This window comes from Vigna umbellata, chromosome 4 (genome assembly GCF_029865625.1).
Source record: "Vigna umbellata cultivar VRB3 chromosome 4, Vumbellata_1.0, whole genome shotgun sequence".
Taxonomy (NCBI): domain Eukaryota; kingdom Viridiplantae; phylum Streptophyta; class Magnoliopsida; order Fabales; family Fabaceae; genus Vigna; species Vigna umbellata.
The window spans coordinates 30638060-30649449 of record NC_142168.1 but is presented as its reverse complement, the minus strand read 5'-3'; the positions used below and the strand labels follow the sequence as shown (position 1 = coordinate 30649449).

At 28.8% G+C, this 11390-nt stretch overlaps 2 long non-coding RNA genes across 2 annotated transcripts; both read left to right on the top strand.

Annotated features, from left to right (window-relative positions):
• The first annotated feature begins 395 nt into the window (after positions 1-395).
• LOC148199862 (uncharacterized) lies at positions 396-1193 on the top strand. Its single transcript, XR_015785534.1, has 2 exons — positions 396-716; positions 929-1193. It is a non-coding gene; the product is annotated as an uncharacterized LOC148199862 (long non-coding RNA).
• Positions 1194-6119: 4926 nt separating this feature from the next.
• Positions 6120-7107, top strand: LOC148199861 (uncharacterized). The gene is made up of 2 exons (XR_015786380.1): positions 6120-6544; positions 6738-7107. It is a non-coding gene; the product is annotated as an uncharacterized LOC148199861 (long non-coding RNA).
• The last annotated feature ends 4283 nt before the right edge of the window (positions 7108-11390 follow it).

The following is an 11390-nucleotide window of genomic DNA, read 5'->3' as shown; positions in this document are numbered from 1 at the left end:
TAGGCTTTTCATAACAGCATGTGACTCTTTTTGGTCAAATATAGATGAATCTTTGATCTAATCATGGTTCAAAAGATTTCTTTTTAACCTTTTTCAAACATTTTAATTTAAAACTATCTTTTGTAGATATAATTTGACAATAACAATTAAGATGCTCACACACTCTTATTTGGATCACTCATACTAAAAATTTCTTTTAAATCAAATTTGACATTCCTAAAGAAGATATTATTTCTCTAATTCCATAAATTCCACATGAAAGCAATCCACGTCTCCTCCATAGCATATTCCCTTTATGTTATTTACTCGGTCATTCGTGTTGTTATATGAGGGTTTCCGAGACTACCAAGTTATTGGTTTAAATTTGGTCTTAGGTACAATGTATAAGGGTGGCTCTAGATTTCCTTTTTTGTGTTATTGCCTAAATACCTTATTGCTTTTTATAGCTTTACGGCACAAGTGGTGGCATCTCTTGCATAATATAGTGAAGAACACCTACCACTTCCTCATTCATATCATGTATTGGAAGATTCACCGAAAGCTCAACCCATTATAAAGTGCCTGATTACGAACAAAGCATCACACAAATCTGGTTTCAGTCTTCAAAATACATTGGAATATGGCTCGGATCACTGTTTCTTCTCATTTTGTATCTTTCCTTGTTCTCTTAGCAACCGCATTTTCTTTCTTTGCACAGCTTACTCCAGTTAGTGCAGGTTTGTATACCTACCTCTTTCAAATATGCAAACACATATCAATAATATGTGTTTAGAATTGTAAGATCACTATCACTGTCATTAATGTTTGGTAGACGATGAGTGCATGAAAGTTTTTACCACGTAAAGTAAAAGTACATTTTGTTGCTGTTAGAAGCATATTAGGTATCTTGAAAAGTTTATAATTAACGTGGTGTGATCCTGATTTGCAGATCCGAAAGTGAGAAAATTGGGTGTGATGCCAAAATCACCTCCTCCACCTGCGAGTATTCCATCTTTTGCTCCTCCAACCATTTAAATTTTCATTTTCTGCTTATATATTGTTATTGTTAGTGAAACCAAACTCAGTATTTGGTCAGAGGGTTCTGACATGCTTCTTCTTCTGGGTGTTTAGTCCGTGTTTTGTAATAAGCCAGGTTTCAGGCACCTTTTGTTGCTTTTCTATTGTTTTCTGCTTAATCTACGTTGTTCACCATAGTTTTTTACTGTTTGGTTTGTGTACTTGCACCCCTTTAATATATAATTATCTTCTTTGTTGGGAAAAAGATATTAGGGTTTCTCTATATATCACACCACCAACATATTTATTTGGGAGACTGCTTGGAGAACAAAATATGCATCAAAATATAATATGAAATACTCAGAGATAGAAGAATGAGAAGCGTAACGAAATCATTCAAAAGATGTAAAATTGGACGAAAAACCGAGTAAAACCCATCTTCATTTTTGGAGTCATTAAATCCAACTTTTGGCCATAACATTATGATAATCTGCATATTGGTGTTACAATCTTTTTAAATGCTTAGTTAAAGGAAAATCATTAAACAGTAATTCATTTTAAAGACTAAAAATAATTAATATATTAACTGAATTAGCAATAGTTTTATAAATTAAAAATTATTTATATATAAAAAAATATTTATTATAAATAAAAATAATTAATTGATATGTAAATTAAAATAAAAATTAATTTCTAACATCAGTTATTAAGATTTTAACTATTTATTATTATTGATTCTAAATTAGTTTATAATTTAAATTCACTTCAAATCCGTTGAATAACTTTTTTTTACGTTGTTTTATGAAGTTGTGTTTGGGAACACAATTTTTGTTTAGAAGGATGCAAGCTCTATGAATACAATACACACTGCTATAATATGATATTAACATAAATATTTTTATATATTAAAAATGCGAAAATCACGATTCGAATTGGTTAAGTCGTATTTAATCTTGTAGTGAACATCAAAGAGACATATACGTTTTATATAATTTAAAAGTTAAATTTAATCGAAAAAAATTATACTTTTTACCTTTAAAAAAAATTAACCTTACGAATAACAGTGATAACGCCAAATTACCCAACTCTAATAATACTATATTTTGACTGTTTCTATATTTTTCTGAAGTCAATTTGTAGTGACAGATTTGAACAATAAGTGATATTTTAGGTAGAATGTAAGAAGTTTTTTCTTTTTATTCTTCCCATACCTTTTATGTTAGTGGTTAATCAATGGAAATATACATTTGTGGTGCATATATAAAAGTCTAAATACCTTATCAGTTTTCTATATTTAGGCGACAACGTATTCCATTATCATTACTATAATAATCCTATGTTGCCTTATATACTGAAGAACACCAACCACTTCATCATTAGTAGTTTTCGTTATCATCTATTGGAAATTTCACCGAAAGCTCGAATAACTATAATTAATATGCATTATAAATTGCGTGATTACGAACAGAGCTGGTATACAAATTTGGATCTAGCCTTCAAAATAATACACTGGAATGTGTCTGGAATGAGAGTTTCTTCTAATTTTGCATCTTTCCTTGTTCAGCTAGCAATTACTTTTTCTTTCTTTGCACGGCATCGTCATCATCATCTCCTCCAGCCATTTAAATTTTCATATTGTTTGATTATTCATCACTATAAAACGTGATGAATCAATCAAGCTTTGGTTCTCATTTCGCTTATATATAGGTTTACAGTATTAGGTTTTGTACTAGGCATATATATTGAATGCAAAACGCGTTAAAGTATTTAATGTACGTTTAATATATTTATTATCTTCTTTTTGGGATAATCTTCATATTGGAGTGGATAAACCCTAAATATCTTATTGCTTTTGTATCTCTTGGACCACAAATGCTTGGTGCGTAAATGTAAGATGGATTTCATTTTATTAATATAATCACGTTCCTTATAATAAAAAGAATTACACTAATTATAACTTCAATTAAGATAAAAAAAAAGAGAGTGATGGTGTCTAGCTTCATAATACAACACAAAAAATTGTCTGCTATATATAATATGTTTAGGGTTTAGGATTTATGGTTTAAGAGTTAGGGTTTATGGTTTAGGGTTAAGGGTTTAGGATGTATGGGGTAGGGTTTATGTTTATGGCCTAGGGTTTAGAGTTTAAGGGTTATGGTTTAGGGTTTGTGGTTTAGGGTTTAGGATTTAGGGTTTAGAATTTAAGATTAAGGGTTTAGGGTTAAGGGTTAAGGGTTAAGGATTTAGGGTTTAGGGTGTATGGTTGAAGGTGTAAGGTTTAGGGTGTATGGTTTAAGGTTTAGGGTTTAAGGTTAAGGGTTTATGGTTAAGGGTTAAGGAATTAGGGTTAGGGTTTAGAGTTCGGGGTTCGGGGTTCGGGGTTTGAGATTTAGGATTTGAAGTTTAAGATTTGGGGTTTAGGGTTTATAAGAAGAAACCGTAAAGAACAAAAGAAATCAAAAGAAGATAGAAAATGAAAGAAAAAAAGCAAGAAAGAAAGAAAATAAAGAAATAAAAAAACTAAGAGAGGAGTTAAGAATCAGCTAATATAGAAAATGAAAAATCATTAAAGCAGGAAGGGATGCTGTTATGGACAAGAAACAAAAGAAGAATGAAAGAAAATAAGCAAGAGAGTATAATAAAAAAAGAACGCAAGAATGGAAGAAAGAAAGGAAAAAGCAATGAAACAAAAAATAAAGAAAGCAAGAAAAGAAAAAATAAACAAGAAAACAAAAAAATAAGAATGCAAAAAAGAAGGAAAGCAAGAAGGAAAGAAAATATATTGATATTATAGGCTCTGACAGAAGAAGTTTCATATGAAGATCTTGTTAGAGTTGTACATGCATATGTGAAGATATTGACTTTCTAACAACACTAATCCTGAAACATACAGATGCAATAGTAATAACTAGTATCAAAGATAGTTTAGGTTTTTCTCAATGAAAACAAAATAGTTAATTAGGAGAAGAAAGGAAGTGAGAAGACATAACCCATGAAGACGAGTGACAATTCATAGTTTATAAGTGAGTTCAAACCTCACCCTATAAGTCGGTTTTGTTGGATTGAATTAGATTTAAAGTCCACTTCTAACAACTACCAACACACCCCTTCACGTTGAAGTATAGACATCTCATGCATAATGGTAGAAATGGATGGTCCGATAATGGCCCAATAGTGGGTGGAATAGAAGAATAGAATGTCCACATAGAACTCGCTAGGATAGGCTTTAACCATGGCTCTGATACCATATTAGAAGTGGACTTTAAGCCTAACTCAATCCCACAAAACCGGATTGTAAAATGAGGTTTGCAGGTGGACTTGCTATGTCACCCAATTTTTTCATTTTCAAATATGCAAATTCATATCATCACAATTATAACTTCAATTAAGATAAAAAAAAAAGTGATGGTGTCTAATTTCGTAATAGAACACTAAAATATTTGCCTGCTATATATAATATGTTTGATCTAGGGTGGAAACAATTATAAAAGAAACTTTTCAAACCCATGAGAAACATGTCCATTGTAATCAAGCTTTATTGTGAACTCTTCATACCGATTCAGCATCTTCGTTAAACCTACGACATATTTTGCATGTAAGAATCATTTTTATCAATAATAACTAATATATAAATAACTATATAAGACATCAGGATACCTTAAATCTGTGTACAAAAAATATCAGTAGATACATGAAGGATATGAATATGAAACATTTAAATATTAAATATTCTTTTCTCAAAAAAAAAATTAAATAAATAGGTCACATAAATAAAATCACTCTCGTCAAAAACTAAAAAGTGAAGCAGTTAATGACTTATATTGTCCCAAATAATACAAAAAAAAAACACATATTTATACATAAACTCTACATTGAAATCTATTTCTACTCAAAACAATACAAACAAACTTATTTACATATTGGGTAGATTATCTATAAGAAACATATAACAATATATTTACACCATGAGTCTCAATTCTAAATTACTCCCTGAGAGCATACTGAAATCAACTTAAGAGAAAAATATCATAACATTGAACAACATTACATATATAAACATCAGTATGATTAGAATTGTATTGATGTGACAAATTAAAAAAATTTATTTCCAAATTCATTCTCATTTTACTTCCAAATTTACTCAAATAAACGACAAAAAAAATTATCTTCAAATCCACTCAAAACAACAAGCCTTAAGGTATGAGATAGTTCTATGTAAAAGTTTTATATGAGTGTTATCTAATTAGCCTTTTCAGAACAACATGAAACTCTTTTTGGTCAAATAGATGAATTTGTGATCCAAAACACATGGTTCAAAAGAAGCTTCCTAACCTTTTTCAAACATTTCAGTTTAGAACTATCTTTTATGGATATAATTTGATTGATAACAATTCATAGAGAAATGATGTTTTTCATATGTTTTATTAGAAACTTGTGCACATATACTATACAGAGTTTGAAATGATGCTAAAATCAACAATAGAGGAAACAAACTTATAATTTGACAACTGGATATGGAGCTTTTGTCCTCATTAGTGGCATGTTCTACTGAACGAAAGATGAAATATGCAAGGGAAACAAATTGAATAGGGAGGAAGAAAGGTAACAGGATGAAGAAAAGTAACAGGAATGGATCGTCTGAGTTAAATATCAAAACAACCTAAGGTAACACATTATACACTAGCAACTTGAGAGTAACACATTATAGTGAATTATTTATATATGAAAAGTAAAGGATGAAATCAGAAGCTACCTTTCTTTAGGAAGACCATTGTCTTATGTTTACTAGAATATTTTAATTATGATAATGAATAAAACATATATATTTACTTTTGTGGAAAGTGGTCAGATGTAAAGATTGTGACTCTAGAGATGTTTAGATTCAATGCTTCACTTTTCTTTTTCTTTATTTTTTTCTTGTATACAAATTGAAACACCCCTAAAACTTCATTTAATATAATTCTTTGTTATAAAAAAAATGTTATTGATAGCAAAATCTTGACAAAATATTTTAATTTTTTTTTAAATTAATAAATTATGGTGATTATTGACTTCTAAAAGTAATATTAAGAGCTCTGGTTTTCTTTTTCTTCATCAATCCTGGTCTTCACTTGACAAAATTCTTGGAGTCATCCCCTGTTACATTTTCTCAATCAATTTTTAGTATGAAATTTGGTCTTAGGTAATACGTATAGGGGTGGCTAGAAGTCCTTTTTTGTGTTATTGCCTAAATACCTTATTGCTTTTTATAGCTTAAGAAACAAGTGGTGGCATCTCTTCCATTATTATTATTAATATTATGTTGCATAATATAGTGAAGAACACCTACCACTTCCTCATTCATATCATATATTGGAAGTTTCACCGAAAGCTCAACCCATTATAAAGTGCCTGAGATTACGAACAAAGCATCACACAAATCTGGTTTCAGCCTTCAAAGTACACTGGAATATGGCTGGGATCAGAGTTTCTTCTAATTTTGTATCTTTCCTTGTTCTCTTAGCAATGGCATTTTCTTTCTTTGCACAGCTTACTCCAGTTAGTGCAGGTTTGTGTACCTACCTCTTTCAAATACGCAAACACATATCAATAACATGTGTTTAGAATTGTAAGATCATTATCAGTACTGTCATTAATGTTTGGTAGATGATGATAAAGTAAAAGTACATTTTGTTGCAGTTAGAAGCATATTAGGTATCTTGAAAAGTTTATAATTAACGTGGTGTGATCTTGATTTGCAGATGTGAAAGTGAGAAAATTGGGTGTGATGCCAAGTCCACCTCCTTCACCAGCGCGTAATCCATCATGGCGTACTCGACCTCCTCGTTTTCCTCCTCCAACCATTTAAATTTCATTTTCTGCGAATATCTTGTTATTGTTAGTGAAACCAAACTCAGTATTTGGTCAGAGGGTTCTGTCATTCTTCTTCTTCTTCTGGTGTTTAGTATGTGGGGATTATCTGTGTTTTGCAATAAGCCAGGTTTCAGGCACCTTTTGTTGCTTTTGTATTGTTTTCTGGTATATGTACGTTGTTGACCATAGTTTTTAACTGTTTGGTTTGTGTAGTTGCACCCTTTAATATATATGATAATCTGCATCTTGGTGTTACAATCTTTTTAAATGCTTAGTTAAAGGAAAATCATTAAATAATAATTCATTTTAAAGACTAAAAATAATTAATATATTAACTGAATTAGAAATAGTTTTATAAATTAAAAATTATTTATATATAAAACAATATTTATTAGACGTAAAAATTTATAATTGATATGTAAATTAGAATCAAAATTAATCTCTAACATTAGTTATTAAGATTTTAATTATTTATTATTATTGATTCTAAATTAGTTTATAATTTAAATTGACTTCAAATCCGTTGAATAATTATCTTTTTTTCGTTATTTTATTAAGTTGTGTTTGGGAACACAATTTTTGTGTAGAAGGATGGCGCTCTATGAATACTATACACGCTATGGTTGAAAGAGAGTTTTCTTACAAGGGATATGATCGTAGCTACCATAAAACAATAACCTTGCAGGGTATACATTTTTACCAAAGCCAAACAGATTTATGGCTCGAAGTACAAATTACGAACGTGTTTCCTTACACCACTTTCATAAAAAGAAAAACACAAAAAAAATATTCCCTCATATGTCCTAACCAAACTTGTAGTATTTTAAAAATCTACATCATTTTAATAAATAAACTATATTATGATATTAACATAAATATTTTTATTTATTAAAAATGTTAAAATCACGATTCGAATTGGTTAAGTCGTCTTTAATCTTGTAGTGAACATCAAAGAGACATATAGGTTTTATATAATTTAAGTTAAATTTAAATATATTTGTATACCTTTCAAAAAAAGTAACCTTTTGAATAATAGTGATAGAGCCAAATTACCCAACTCTACTAATATTATATTTTGACTGTTACTATATTTTATTGAAGTCAATTTGTAGTGACAGATTTGAACAATAAGTGATATTTTAGGTAGAATGTAGGGGTGCCTAGAAGTTTTTTCTTTTTATTCTTCCCATACCTTTTTTATGTTAGTGCTTAATCAATGGAAATATACATTTGTGGTGCATATATAAAAGTCTAAATACCTTATCAGTTTTCTATCTTTAGGCGACAACGTATTCCATTATCATCACTATAATAATCCTATGTTGCCTTATATACTGAAGAACACCTACCACTTCATCATTAGTAGTTGTCATTATCATCTATTGAAAATTTCACCGAAAGCTCGAATAACTATAATTAATATGAATATAAATTGCGTGATTACGAACAGGGCTGGTATACAAATTTGGATCTAGCCTTCAAAATAATACACTGGAATGTGTCTGGAATGAGAGTTTCTTCTAATTTTGCATCTTTCCTTGTTCAGCTAGCAATTACTTTTTCTTTCTTTGCACGGCATCCTCGTCGTCATCCTCTTCCAGCCATTTAAATTTTCATATTGTTTAATGTTGGGAATCTAAGTATGAGTCTAAATTACACATTGAATAGAAATGAGAAAGTAGAGCAGTATATAAAAGTGAAAGACCTATTAACTCATTGTCTTAAGGTTTTGAGTAAAAAGTGGTGTCGATCCCTTATATAGGTTATTCAGATGTTATTGATATTTGTGTAACCCAGTATTTTTGTAACCCACAGAAAACTAAGTAAGAAAATTATGTTAAGATACGGTGGTTGATTCATCACTAATCAAGCTTTGGTTCTCATTTCGCTTATATATAGGTTTACGGTATTAGGTTTTGTACTAGGCCTATATATTGTATGCAAAACGCGTTAAAGTATTTAATGTACGTTTAATATATTTATTATCTTCTTTGTGGGGGATAATCTGCATTGGAGTGTACCCTAAATATCTTATTGCTTTTGTATCTCTTGGACCACAAATGCTTGGTGCGTAAATGTAAGATGGATTTCATTTTATTAATATAATCATGTTGCTTATAATAAAAAGAATTACTTTAATTATAACTTCAATTAAGATTAAAAAAAAAAAGAGTGATGGTGTCTAGCTTCGTAATACAACACTAAAAAAATTGCCTGCTATATATGTTTGATCTGTGGTGGAAACAATTACAAAAGCATCTTTTCAAACCGATGAGAAACAAATTTTTCCATTTTAATCAAGCTTCATTATGAACTCTTCTTATTCAACATCTTCATTAAACGTACAACATATTTACATGTAAGAATTTTTTTTATCAATAATAACTAATATATAAATAAATAAATAAGACACTAGATACCTCAAATGGGTGTAAAAAATATCAAATAGTTACATAGTTGTGAATATAAAACATTTAAATATTAAATTCTTTTTTAAAAAAAGGTCACACAAATAAAATCACTCCTGATAAAAACTAAAAAGTGAAGCATCTAATTACTTATGTTGACCTAAATAATACAAAAAACATATTTATACATAAATTCTACATACAACTCTACTCCTACTCAAAACAATACAAACAAACTTATTTACATATTAAATAGATCTAATATTTATAAGCAACATATAAAAATAGATTTATCCCATAAGTCTCAGTCCTAAATTAATCCTTCCCATAGAGCATAATTTTTGTATTATATGATCTTATGATCATAATTGTGGTCCAAGAGATACAAAAGTACCACTAATCTCCAACTTAGAGTAAAACAAGATTATTAGTTGTTGGACTTAAATTAGACTTGCGTTAATATGAAGTTTATTTCGAAAACTATAAATACATGTTTGAAATAATGAGGTAGGTGATTCATATATTTATTGTGTATTAACTTTAACATCAGAATCTCTTATGCAGCGCGACTGATCAGAGTGTAGAAGAAATAATGACCTTTGTGAAGAATAGGACAAACCAAGTTTAGAGAATTGTGAATCTCGATCCCACAAATCGAAACAATTTCTAATGAAGTGAGCAAAAGATTTTAGTATTGTTTATTTCTGATAGATCCAAAATGTAGTCCCTTCCTTTTCAATTAGATGCCTAAAAAGCTTATAAAACATAATAACAAAAATCGTAGTTGTTGGTAGCAAAAATGAAAGTAAAAAATAATAGTTCTTACAAAACTGACAAGTATATCAAATTATATAAGTAATAATATAAATAAGTCTAGATATTATTTCCCACATAGCTTTGTATTGTTCAGAAAAATTATGTTTTTTCACTAATTAAGGCTAAGTGACCTCATAAAGTATTGATTATAAAAATTCTAAAATTGTAGAAAACAATTAAATTGATTTAATGAAGTATATAGTAAATACTTCACCAAAATTGGGTTTTGAGATCCTATTCAATACAAAAAAAACTGAATAATATATTTTTAATTTCTACTCTAACATTCATACCACATATAACTTCTACTCTAACATTCATACCACATATAACAAGCTCTAATGTTTTAGTGATAAGTCTAAAATTTATTAATAAAATCCTCAATGTCTTAGAAATTTTATTGATTATAAAATAATTCTAAAATGGTAGAAAATAATTAAATTAATTTAATGAAATATATGCTAAAGATTTCACCAAGGTTGGGTTTCAAGATCCAATTCAATGTAAAAACACACCAAATAATATATTTGTAATTCCTACTCATTCACACCACATGTAAGAAGCTATCATATCTTATCGATCAGTCTAAACTTTATTAGTGAAATCTCTCACTGAACAATTTTTATTATAAGTTCGTATTAAATTCAAAATTTCAATATTATAAATGCAACATAAGAGAGTTGTAACACCTTCGTTTTAAGATGTCATGATTAAAGTATAACACATTATGTTATGAAAAACTTAAAATCCAACACTATTGTAGAGAAGCTGAAGTAACAAGAATCTTAATTTATTCAAGGCCACAAAAATGTATATTAGATTTCTATAAATGGGGGAGGAGGGGATTTATTCTATTTGGAATTTCAAACTGTTAGTCTTATAGAGTTCTCCAGATGACTCTAATGTCAACCCCTGTTTGAAGAGAAGATAATTAATATTTGGGTGAGATATTGAAAAGAGAAGGGATGAAAAGGTGAAAGAGAAAGAGACTATTTGAATGAATTTTCTTTTTTTCTTTTCTGAGATTGCATATTCTGTTTTCCAAACACAAATGAGTTTTACTTTAAGGTTTGAAATTTAAAATATGTAAATAAAAAATGTGATTAAAAAAGAAATTCTACTAAAAATATTTAATCAATTTTTTTTATACTAAAGCTAGTTATGAACAAACCTATAGATAAAATTGAAAACCATTTTGAGCGTATTTCTTTATATAATTTTTGAATTCTCTTAATTTATGAAAAAATCATAAAATTGTGTAAGTTTTACACTTTCATAATGAATTTCATTCATTATTTTATAGATTTGAATAAATTT